This window comes from Syngnathus leptorhynchus, unplaced genomic scaffold, assembly GCF_054491065.1.
Source record: "Syngnathus leptorhynchus isolate UIUO unplaced genomic scaffold, UIUO_Slep HiC_scaffold_30, whole genome shotgun sequence".
In the NCBI taxonomy this organism is placed as follows: Eukaryota; Metazoa; Chordata; class Actinopteri; order Syngnathiformes; family Syngnathidae; genus Syngnathus; species Syngnathus leptorhynchus.
The window spans coordinates 895001-904460 of NW_028231997.1; positions in this window are offsets into that span (position 1 = coordinate 895001).

Consider the following 9460-nt stretch of genomic DNA (forward strand, 5'->3'; position numbering starts at 1 on the left):
GTGGTGCCGCCGCTATCAAGCCGGAGGGTTTGAGAAACGACATTCGCGGAAGGACCGGCGCGGCCGGCGGACGCTCGCACGCGCGGCGCCCGACACTCAGCCGCTCGCTCGGCCTCCGTGGATCGTGGCTAGGTGGGATGGATGCCAAACCGGGTCGTCTCGGTCTCGCCGCAGTACGGTCGCGCCGGGGCCTGCGGGGCGGCGCGGGGAGCGCACGCTCACGCGGCGGCCGGGGCGCTAGAGTGCGACCCGCAGTGGGTAGGAACCGTCCACCCGACGTCGGACGAGCCGAGGCCGATGGAGGCCCTACCAAGGCGGGTCATGAGTGCCAGTCGGTCAGTTGGGTGAGGGGGTACTCGGAGGCCCGCCGGGAGCAGACGGGCGACCGGGGATGGGGGGCGTACGCGGGCGGGCGCCGGGAGAAGACGGCCCGTCCGGGGTCGAATCTCGGCCTGTGTTTTCGGAGCCGGCCGGGCATCACGCTCCCTCCTTGGATGGACAACATTCGTAGTTGACACTTTGTGTCATTTTATCCGAGCGGGCGGGCGCCTCGAGAGGCGGACCGTCCGGGGCGACTCTCGGCCTGTGTTTTCGGAGCCGGCCGGGCCTCACGCTCCCTCCTTGGATGGACAACATTCGTAGTTGACACTTTGTGTCATTTTATCCGAGCAGACGGGCGCCGCGAGGCGGACCGTCCGGGGCGACTCTCGGCCTGTGTTTTCGGAGCCGGCCGGGCATCACGCTCCCTCCTTGGATGGACAACATTCGTAGTTGACACTTTGTGTCATTTTATCCGAGCGGGCGGGCGCCTCGAGAGGCGGACCGTCCGGGGCGACTCTCGGCCTGTGTTTAAGGAGCCGGCCGGGCATCACGCTCCTTCCTTGGATGGACAACATTCGTAGTTGACACTTTGTGTCATTTTATCCGAGCGGGCGGGCGCCGCGAGGCGGACCGTCCGGGGCGACTCTCGGCCTGTGTTTAAGGAGCCGGCCGGGCATCACGCTCCTTCCTTGGATGGACAACATTCGCAGTTGACACTTTGTGTCATTTTATCCGAGCAGACGGGCGCCGCGAGGCGGACCGTCCGGGGCGACTCTCGGCCTGTGTTTTCGGAGCCGGCCGGGCATCACGCTCCCTCCTTGGATGGACAACATTCGTAGTTGACACTTTGTGTCATTTTATCCGAGCAGACGGGCGCCGCGAGGCGACCGTCCGGGGCGACTCTCGGCCTGTGTTTAAGGAGCCGGCCGGGCATCACGCTCCTTCCTTGGATGGACAACATTCGTAGTTGACACTTTGTGTCATTTTATCCGAGCGGGCGGGCGCCGCGAGGCGGACCGTCCGGGGCGACTCTCGGCCTGTGTTTAAGGAGCCGGCCGGGCATCACGCTCCTTCCTTGGATGGACAACATTCGCAGTTGACACTTTGTGTCATTTTATCCGAGCAGACGGGCGCCGCGAGGCGGACCGTCCGGGGCGACTCTCGGCCTGTGTTTTCGGAGCCGGCCGGGCATCACGCTCCCTCCTTGGATGGACAACATTCGTAGTTGACACTTTGTGTCATTTTATCCGAGCAGACGGGCGCCGCGAGGCGACCGTCCGGGGCGACTCTCGGCCTGTGTTTAAGGAGCCGGCCGGGCATCACGCTCCTTCCTTGGATGGACAACATTCGTAGTTGACACTTTGTGTCATTTTATCCGAGCGGGCGGGCGCCGCGAGGCGGACCGTCCGGGGCGACTCTCGGCCTGTGTTTAAGGAGCCGGCCGGGCATCACGCTCCTTCCTTGGATGGACAACATTCGCAGTTGACACTTTGTGTCATTTTATCCGAGCAGACGGGCGCCGCGAGGCGGACCGTCCGGGGCGACTCTCGGCCTGTGTTTTCGGAGCCGGCCGGGCATCACGCTCCCTCCTTGGATGGACAACATTCGTAGTTGACACTTTGTGTCATTTTATCCGAGCAGACGGGCGCCGCGAGGCGACCGTCCGGGGCGACTCTCGGCCTGTGTTTAAGGAGCCGGCCGGGCATCACGCTCCTTCCTTGGATGGACAACATTCGCAGTTGACACTTTGTGTCATTTTGTTCGGCCTGTGTTTAAGGAGGCGGCCGTCCTCCACTCGGTCCGTGTTTAAGGAGCGACACTCGCGCTCCGGTTCGGCCTGTATTTAGGGAGGCGGCCGTCCTCCGCTTGGTCTGTGTTAAGGGCGACACTCTGTCCATGTTTGAGGAGCCTGGCCCTGACGCTCCTCTCCGGCCTGTGTTTAAGGAGGCGGCCGTCCTCCCCTTGGTCCGTGTTAAGGGCGACACTCGGTCCATGTTTGAGGAGCCTGGCCCTGACGCTCCTCTCCGGCCTGTGTTTAAGGAGGCGGCCGTCCTCCCCTTGGTCCGTGTTAAGGGCGACACTCGGTCCATGTTTGAGGAGCCTGGCCCTGACGCTCCTCTCCGGCCTGTGTTTAAGGAGGCGGCCGTCCTCCCCTTGGTCTGTGTTAAGGGCGACACTCGGTCCATGTTTGAGGAGCCTGGCCCTGACGCTCCTCTCCGGCCTGTGTTTAAGGAGGCGGCCGTCCTCCCCTTGGTCCGTGTTAAGGGCGACACTCGGTCCATGTTTGAGGAGCCTGGCCCTGACGCTCCTCTCCGGCCTGTGTTTAAGGAGGCGGCCGTCCTCCCCTTGGTCCGTGTTAAGGGCGACACTCGGTCCATGTTTGAGGAGCCTGGCCCTGACGCTCCTCTCCGGCCTGTGTTTAAGGAGGCGGCCGTCCTCCCCTTGGTCTGTGTTAAGGGCGACACTCGGTCCATGTTTGAGGAGCCTGGCCCTGACGCTCCTCTCCGGCCTGTGTTTAAGGAGGCGGCCGTCCTCCCCTTGGTCTGTGTTAAGGGCGACACTCGGTCCATGTTTGAGGAGCCTGGCCCTGACGCTCCTCTCCGGCCTGTGTTTAAGGAGGCGGCCGTCCTCCCCTTGGTCTGTGTTAAGGGCGACACTCGGTCCATGTTTGAGGAGCCTGGCCCTGACGCTCCTCTCCGGCCTGTGTTTAAGGAGGCGGCCGTCCTCCCCTTGGTCTGTGTTAAGGGCGACACTCGGTCCGTGTTTAAGGAGCGGCCCTCGCGCTCCGGTTCGGCCTGTATTTAGGGAGGCGGCCGTCCTCCGCTTGGTCTGTGTTAAGGGCGACACTCGGTCCGTGTTTAAGGAGCCGGCCCTGACGCTCCTCTTCGGCCTGTGTTTAAGGAGGCGGCCGTCCTCCACTTCCTTCCATGCACCACCACATTCGCAGTTGACACTTTGCCATTTTTTCAGAGAGGTGACACTTAGTCGTTTTTTCGAAAGTTGACACTTAGTCGTTTTTTCGAAAGTTGACACTTTGCCGTTTTTTCAGAGAGGCGACACTTAGTCGTTTTTTCGAAAGTTGACACTTAGCCGTTTTTTCGAAAGTTGACACTTAGCCGTTTTTTCGAAAGTTGACACTTAGCCGTTTTTTCGAAAGTTGACACTTAGTCACTTTTTCGCCACAGTGACACCTCCAGCGCGTGCCACGGCGCTTTTCAGGTCTTCTATCCGACCTTGTGCTGTCGAGGACGGCGTGTCCGACGCCGTGGGGAGACCAGCACCATCTCCTCCATACTCGTAAACGGGGTGCTTTGGAAAACGGGGGGAAAGTCGATGAGTACACTGACTACTGGGACCATTTCATTGTACTCTGGCGCACCTGAAGACCAAAAAAGGTACTGCACCTTAGCCCGGGTACCTCACCCCCTGGTACCTCGAGGAGAACTTAGAAAAATTTCGACAAATTTTTGGTGAGCTCCAGGGAGAGAGGCTGATTTTTCGCTTTTTGAGGCCGACCGCCGAACCGGCGCGGGGCGGACTCACAAGCCCCCCAGAGCCGTGGGCACTTAGTCGTTTTTTCAGAGAGGCGACACTTAGTCGTTTTTTCAGAGGCGACACTTAGTCGTTTTTTCGAAAGTTGACACTTAGCCGTTTTTTCGAAAGTCGACACTTAGCCGTTTTTTTGGAAAGTTGACACTTAGTCGTTTTTTCGAAAGTTGACACTTAGTCGTTTTTTCGCCACAATTGGCTCTGAGCTCCAGGGGGAGAGCCTGGTTTTGCCTTATTTCAGGCCGGCTGGGGAACCGGCGCGGGTCGGATGCACGAGCCCGGCAGAGCCGTGGGCACTTAGAAAATTTTCGCCGATTAAGCTGGGACCTCCAGGCGGAGACCGGCATTCCTCGTCCTCGGGGTTCGACCCAGGAACCGGCGCTGGGCAGACGCCGTAGCCACGCAGAGCCGTGGGCACTTAGAAAATATTCGCCAAGTTGGCTCTGAGCTCCAGGCGGAGAGGCTGGTTTTGCCTTATTTCAGGCCGGCTGGGGAACCGGCGCGGGTCGGATGCACGAGCCCGCAGAGCCGTGGGCACTTTGCCATTTTCTCAGAGTCGACACTTAGTCGTTTTTTCAGAGAGGCGACACTCTGTCGTTTTTTCGAAAGTTGACACTTTGCCGTTTTTTCAGAGAGGCGACACTTAGCCGTTTTTTCGAAAGTTGACACTTAGCCGTTTTTTCGAAAGTCGACACTTAGCCGTTTTTTCAGAGATGTGACACTTTGCCGTTTTTTCGAAAGTCGACACTTAGCCGTTTTTTCAGAGATGTGACACTTAGAAACTTTTTGCCAAGTTGGCTGTGAGCTCCAGGAGGAGACCGTCATTTTTCGTCATTCGAGGCCGACTGCGGAACCGGCGCTGGGCGGACGCCAAAGCTCGGCAGGGCCGTGGGCACTTAGAAACTTTTTGCCAAGTTGGCTGTGAGCTCCAGGAGGAGACCGTCATTTTTCGTCATTCGAGGCCGACTGCGGAACCGGCGCTGGGCGGACGCCAAAGCTCGGCAGGGCCGTGGGCACTTAGAAACTTTTTGCCAAGTTGGCTGTGAGCTCCAGGAGGAGACCGTCATTTTTCGTCATTCGAGGCCGACTGCGGAACCGGCGCTGAGCGGACGCCAAAGCTCGGCAGGGCCGTGGGCACTTAGAAACTTTTTGCCAAGTTGGCTGTGAGCTCCAGGAGGAGACCGTTATTTTTCGTCATTCGAGGCCGACTGCGGAACCGGCGCTGAGCGGACGCCAAAGCTCGGCATGGCCGTGGGCACTTAGAAACTTTTTGCCAAGTTGGCTGTGAGCTCCAGGAGGAGACCGTTATTTTTCGTCATTCGAGGCCGACTGCGGAACCGGCGCTGGGCGGACGCCAAAGCTCGGCAGGGCCGTGGGCACTTAGAAACTTTTTGCCAAGTTGGCTGTGAGCTCCAGGAGGAGACCGTTATTTTTCGTCATTCGAGGCCGACTGCGGAACCGGCGCTGAGCGGACGCCAAAGCTCGGCAGGGCCGTGGGCACTTAGAAACTTTTTGCCAAGTTGGCTGTGAGCTCCAGGAGGAGACCGTTATTTTTCGTCATTCGAGGCCGACTGCGGAACCGGCGCTGGGCGGACGCCAAAGCTCGGCAGGGCCGTGGGCACTTAGAAACTTTTTGCCAAGTTGGCTGTGAGCTCCAGGAGGAGACCGTTATTTTTCGTCATTCGAGGCCGACTGCGGAACCGGCGCTGGGCGGACGCCAAAGCTCGGCAGGGCCGTGGGCACTTAGAAACTTTTTGCCAAGTTGGCTGTGAGCTCCAGGAGGAGACCGTTATTTTTCGTCATTGGAGGCCGACTGCGGAACCGGCGCTGGGCGGACGCCAAAGCTCGGCAGGGCCGTGGGCACTTAGAAACTTTTTGCCAAGTTGGCTGTGAGCTCCAGGAGGAGACCGTTATTTTTCGTCATTCGAGGCCGACTGCGGAACCGGCGCTGAGCGGACGCCAAAGCTCGGCAGGGCCGTGGGCACTTAGAAACTTTTTGCCAAGTTGGCTGTGAGCTCCAGGAGGAGACCGTTATTTTTTGTCATTCGAGGCCGACTGCGGAACCGGCGCGGGTCGGATGCACGAGCCCGCAGAGCCGTGGGCACTTTGCCACTTTTTCGCCACAATTGGCTGTGAGCTCCAGGAGGAGACCGTTATTTTTCGTCATTCTAGGCCGGCTGCAGAACCGGCGCGGGTCGGATGCACGAGCCCGCAGAGCCGTGGGCACTTTGCCACTTTTTCGCCACAATTGGCTGTGAGCTCCAGGAGGAGACCGTTATTTTTCGTCATTCTAGGCCGGTTGCAGAACCGGCGCGGCTCGGATGCACGAGCCCGCAGAGCCGTGGGCACTTAGAAAATTTTCAGAGAGGCGACACTTTGCCATTTTTTCAGAGAGGTGACACTTAGTCGTTTTTTCGAAAGTTGACACTTAGCCGTTTTTTCGAAAGTTGACACTTAGTCGTTTTTTCGAAAGTTGACACTTAGTCGTTTTTTCGCCAAAGTGCCCACCTCCAGCGCGTGCCACGGCGCTTTCCAGGTCTTCTATCCGACCTTGTGCTGTCGAGGACGGCGTGTCCGACGCCGTGGGGAGACCAGCACCATCTCCTCCATACTCGTAAACGAGGTGCTTTGGAAAACGGGGGGAAAGTCGATGAGTACACTGACTACTGGGACCATTTCATTGTACTCTGGCGCACCTGAAGACCAAAAAAGGTACTGCACCTTAGCCCGGGTACCTCACCCCCTGGTACCTCGAGGAGAACTTAGAAAAATTTCGACAAATTTTTGGTGAGCTCCAGGGAGAGAGGCTGATTTTTCGCTTTTTGAGGCCGACCGCCGAACCGGCGCGGGGCGGACTCACAAGCCCCGCAGAGCCGTGGGCACTTAGTCGTTTTTTCGAAAGTTGACACTTAGCCGTTTTTTCGAAAGTTGACACTTAGCCGTTTTTTCGAAAGTCGACACTTAGCCGTTTTTTCGAAAGTTGACACTTAGTCGTTTTTTCGCTGATTTTGCTGGGACCTCCAGGCGAGGACCGGCGTTTTTCGTCTTCCGGGTTCGACCCGGGAACCAGCGCCGAGCGGACACATTCGCTCGCAAGTGCCGTTGGCACTTAGAAAATTTTTCGTTTGTCATGAGCTCCGGGCGGAGACCGGCGTTTTTCGTCTTCCGGGTTCGACCCGGGAACCAGCGCCGAGCGGACACATTCGCTCGCAAGTGCCGTTGGCACTTAGAAAATTTTTCGTTTGTCATGAGCTCCGGGCGGAGACCGGCGTTTTTCGTCTTCCGGGTTCGACCCGGGAACCAGCGCCGAGCGGACACATTCGCTCGCTAGTGCCGTTGGCACTTAGAAAATTTTTCGTTTGTCATGAGCTCCGGGCGGAGACCGGCGTTTTTCGTCTTCCGGGTTCGACCCGGGAACCAGCGCCGAGCGGACACATTCGCTCGCTAGTGCCGTTGGCACTTAGAAAATTTTTCGTTTGTCATGAGCTCCGGGCGGAGAGCGGCGTTTTTCGTCTTCCGGGTTCGACCCGGGAACCAGCGCCGAGCGGACACATTCGCTCGCTAGTGCCGTTGGCACTTAGAAAATTTTTCGTTTGTCATGAGCTCCGGGCGGAGAGCGGCGTTTTTCGTCTTCCGGGTTCGACCCGGGAACCAGCGCCGAGCGGACACATTCGCTCGCTAGTGCCGTTGGCACTTAGAAAATTTTTCGTTTGTCATGAGCTCCGGGCGGAGACCGGCGTTTTTCGTCTTCCGGGTTCGACCCGGGAACCAGCGCCGAGCGGACACATTCGCTCGCTAGTGCCGTTGGCACTTAGAAAATTTTTCGTTTGTCATGAGCTCCGGGCGGAGACCGGCGTTTTTCGTCTTCCGGGTTCGACCCGGGAACCAGCGCCGAGCGGACACATTCGCTCGCTAGTGCCGTTGGCACTTAGAAAATTTTTCGTTTGTCATGAGCTCCGGGCGGAGACCGGCGTTTTTCGTCTTCCGGGTTCGACCCGGGAACCAGCGCCGAGCGGACACATTCGCTCGCTAGTGCCGTTGGCACTTAGAAAATTTTTCGTTTGTCATGAGCTCCGGGCGGAGACCGGCATTTTTCGTCATTCGAGGCCGACGGGGGAACCAGCCGGAGCGGACACGTTTGCTCGGAAGAGCCGTTGGCACTTAGAAAAAATTCCGTGTCTCGTGAGCTCCAGGGGGGACAGGCTGGTTTTATTCATCCGTAGCCGACATGGGAACCAGCGCGGAGCGGATTGGTGTTGCGCTGCCATATACCTCATCTCTCTCAGGAGTCCCCCCCTTATACGTGCCGATGGTGTTTTGGAAAACGGGGGGTAACTGGATGAGTACACTGACTAGGGGGACCAGTACACTAGCGAGTGGGACCAGTACACTGACTAGTGGGACCAACACACTATGAGCGCCTGGTACCTAAAATGGAAGTATAGAGGCCGAATTTCGGGCAAGATCACGCCGGGTTAGGCTTCCAGGACCTCGGCTAAGCAATTTTAACGGGTCGCCCGGTTCTTTTTTGATCCAGCCCGGTTCTTTTTTTATCCAGCCTGGTTCTTTTTACACTTCCAGCTGGAGCTCGGGAGCGGCTTTTTGCACAAGATCACGCCGTGTTAGGCTTCCAGGACCTCGGCTAAGCAATTTTAACGGGTCGCCCGGTTCTTTTTTGATCCAGCCCGGTTCTTTTTTTTATCCAGCCTGGTTCTTTTTACACTTCCAGCTGGAGCTCGGGAGCGGCTTTTTGCACAAGATCACGCCGTGTTAGGCTTCCAGGACCTCGGCTAAGCAATTTTAACGGGTCGCCCGGTTCTTTTTTGATCCAGCCCGGTTCTTTTTTTTATCCAGCCCGGTTCTTTTTACACTTCCAGCTGGAGCTCGGGAGCGGCTTTTTGCACAAGATCACGCCGTGTTAGGCTTCCAGGACCTCGGCTAAGCAATTTTAACGGGTCGCCCGGTTCTTTTTTTTATCCAGCCCGGTTCTTTTTTTATCCAGCCCGGTTCTTTTTACACTTCCAGCTGAAGCTCGGGAGCGGCTTTTTGCACAAGAACACGCCGTGTTAGGCTTCCAGGACCTCGGCTAAGCAATTTTAACGGGTCGCCCGGTTCTTTTTTGATCCAGCCCGGTTCTTTTTTTTATCCAGCCCGGTTCTTTTTACACTTCCAGCTGGAGCTTGGGAGCGGCTTTTTGCACAAGATCACGCCGGGTTAGGCTTCCAGGACCTCGGCTAAGCAATTTTAACGGGTCGCCCGGTTCTTTTTTGATCCAGCCCGGTTCTTTTTTTTATCCAGCCTGGTTCTTTTTACACTTCCAGCTGGAGCTCGGGAGCGGCTTTTTGCACAAGATCACGCCGTGTTAGGCTTCCAGGACCTCGGCTAAGCAATTTTAACGGGTCGCCCGGTTCTTTTTTGATCCAGCCCGGTTCTTTTTTTTATCCAGCCTGGTTCTTTTTACACTTCCAGCTGGAGCTCGGGAGCGGCTTTTTGCACAAGATCACGCCGTGTTAGGCTTCCAGGACCTCGGCTAAGCAATTTTAACGGGTCGCCCGGTTCTTTTTTGATCCAGCCCGGTTCTTTTTTTTAT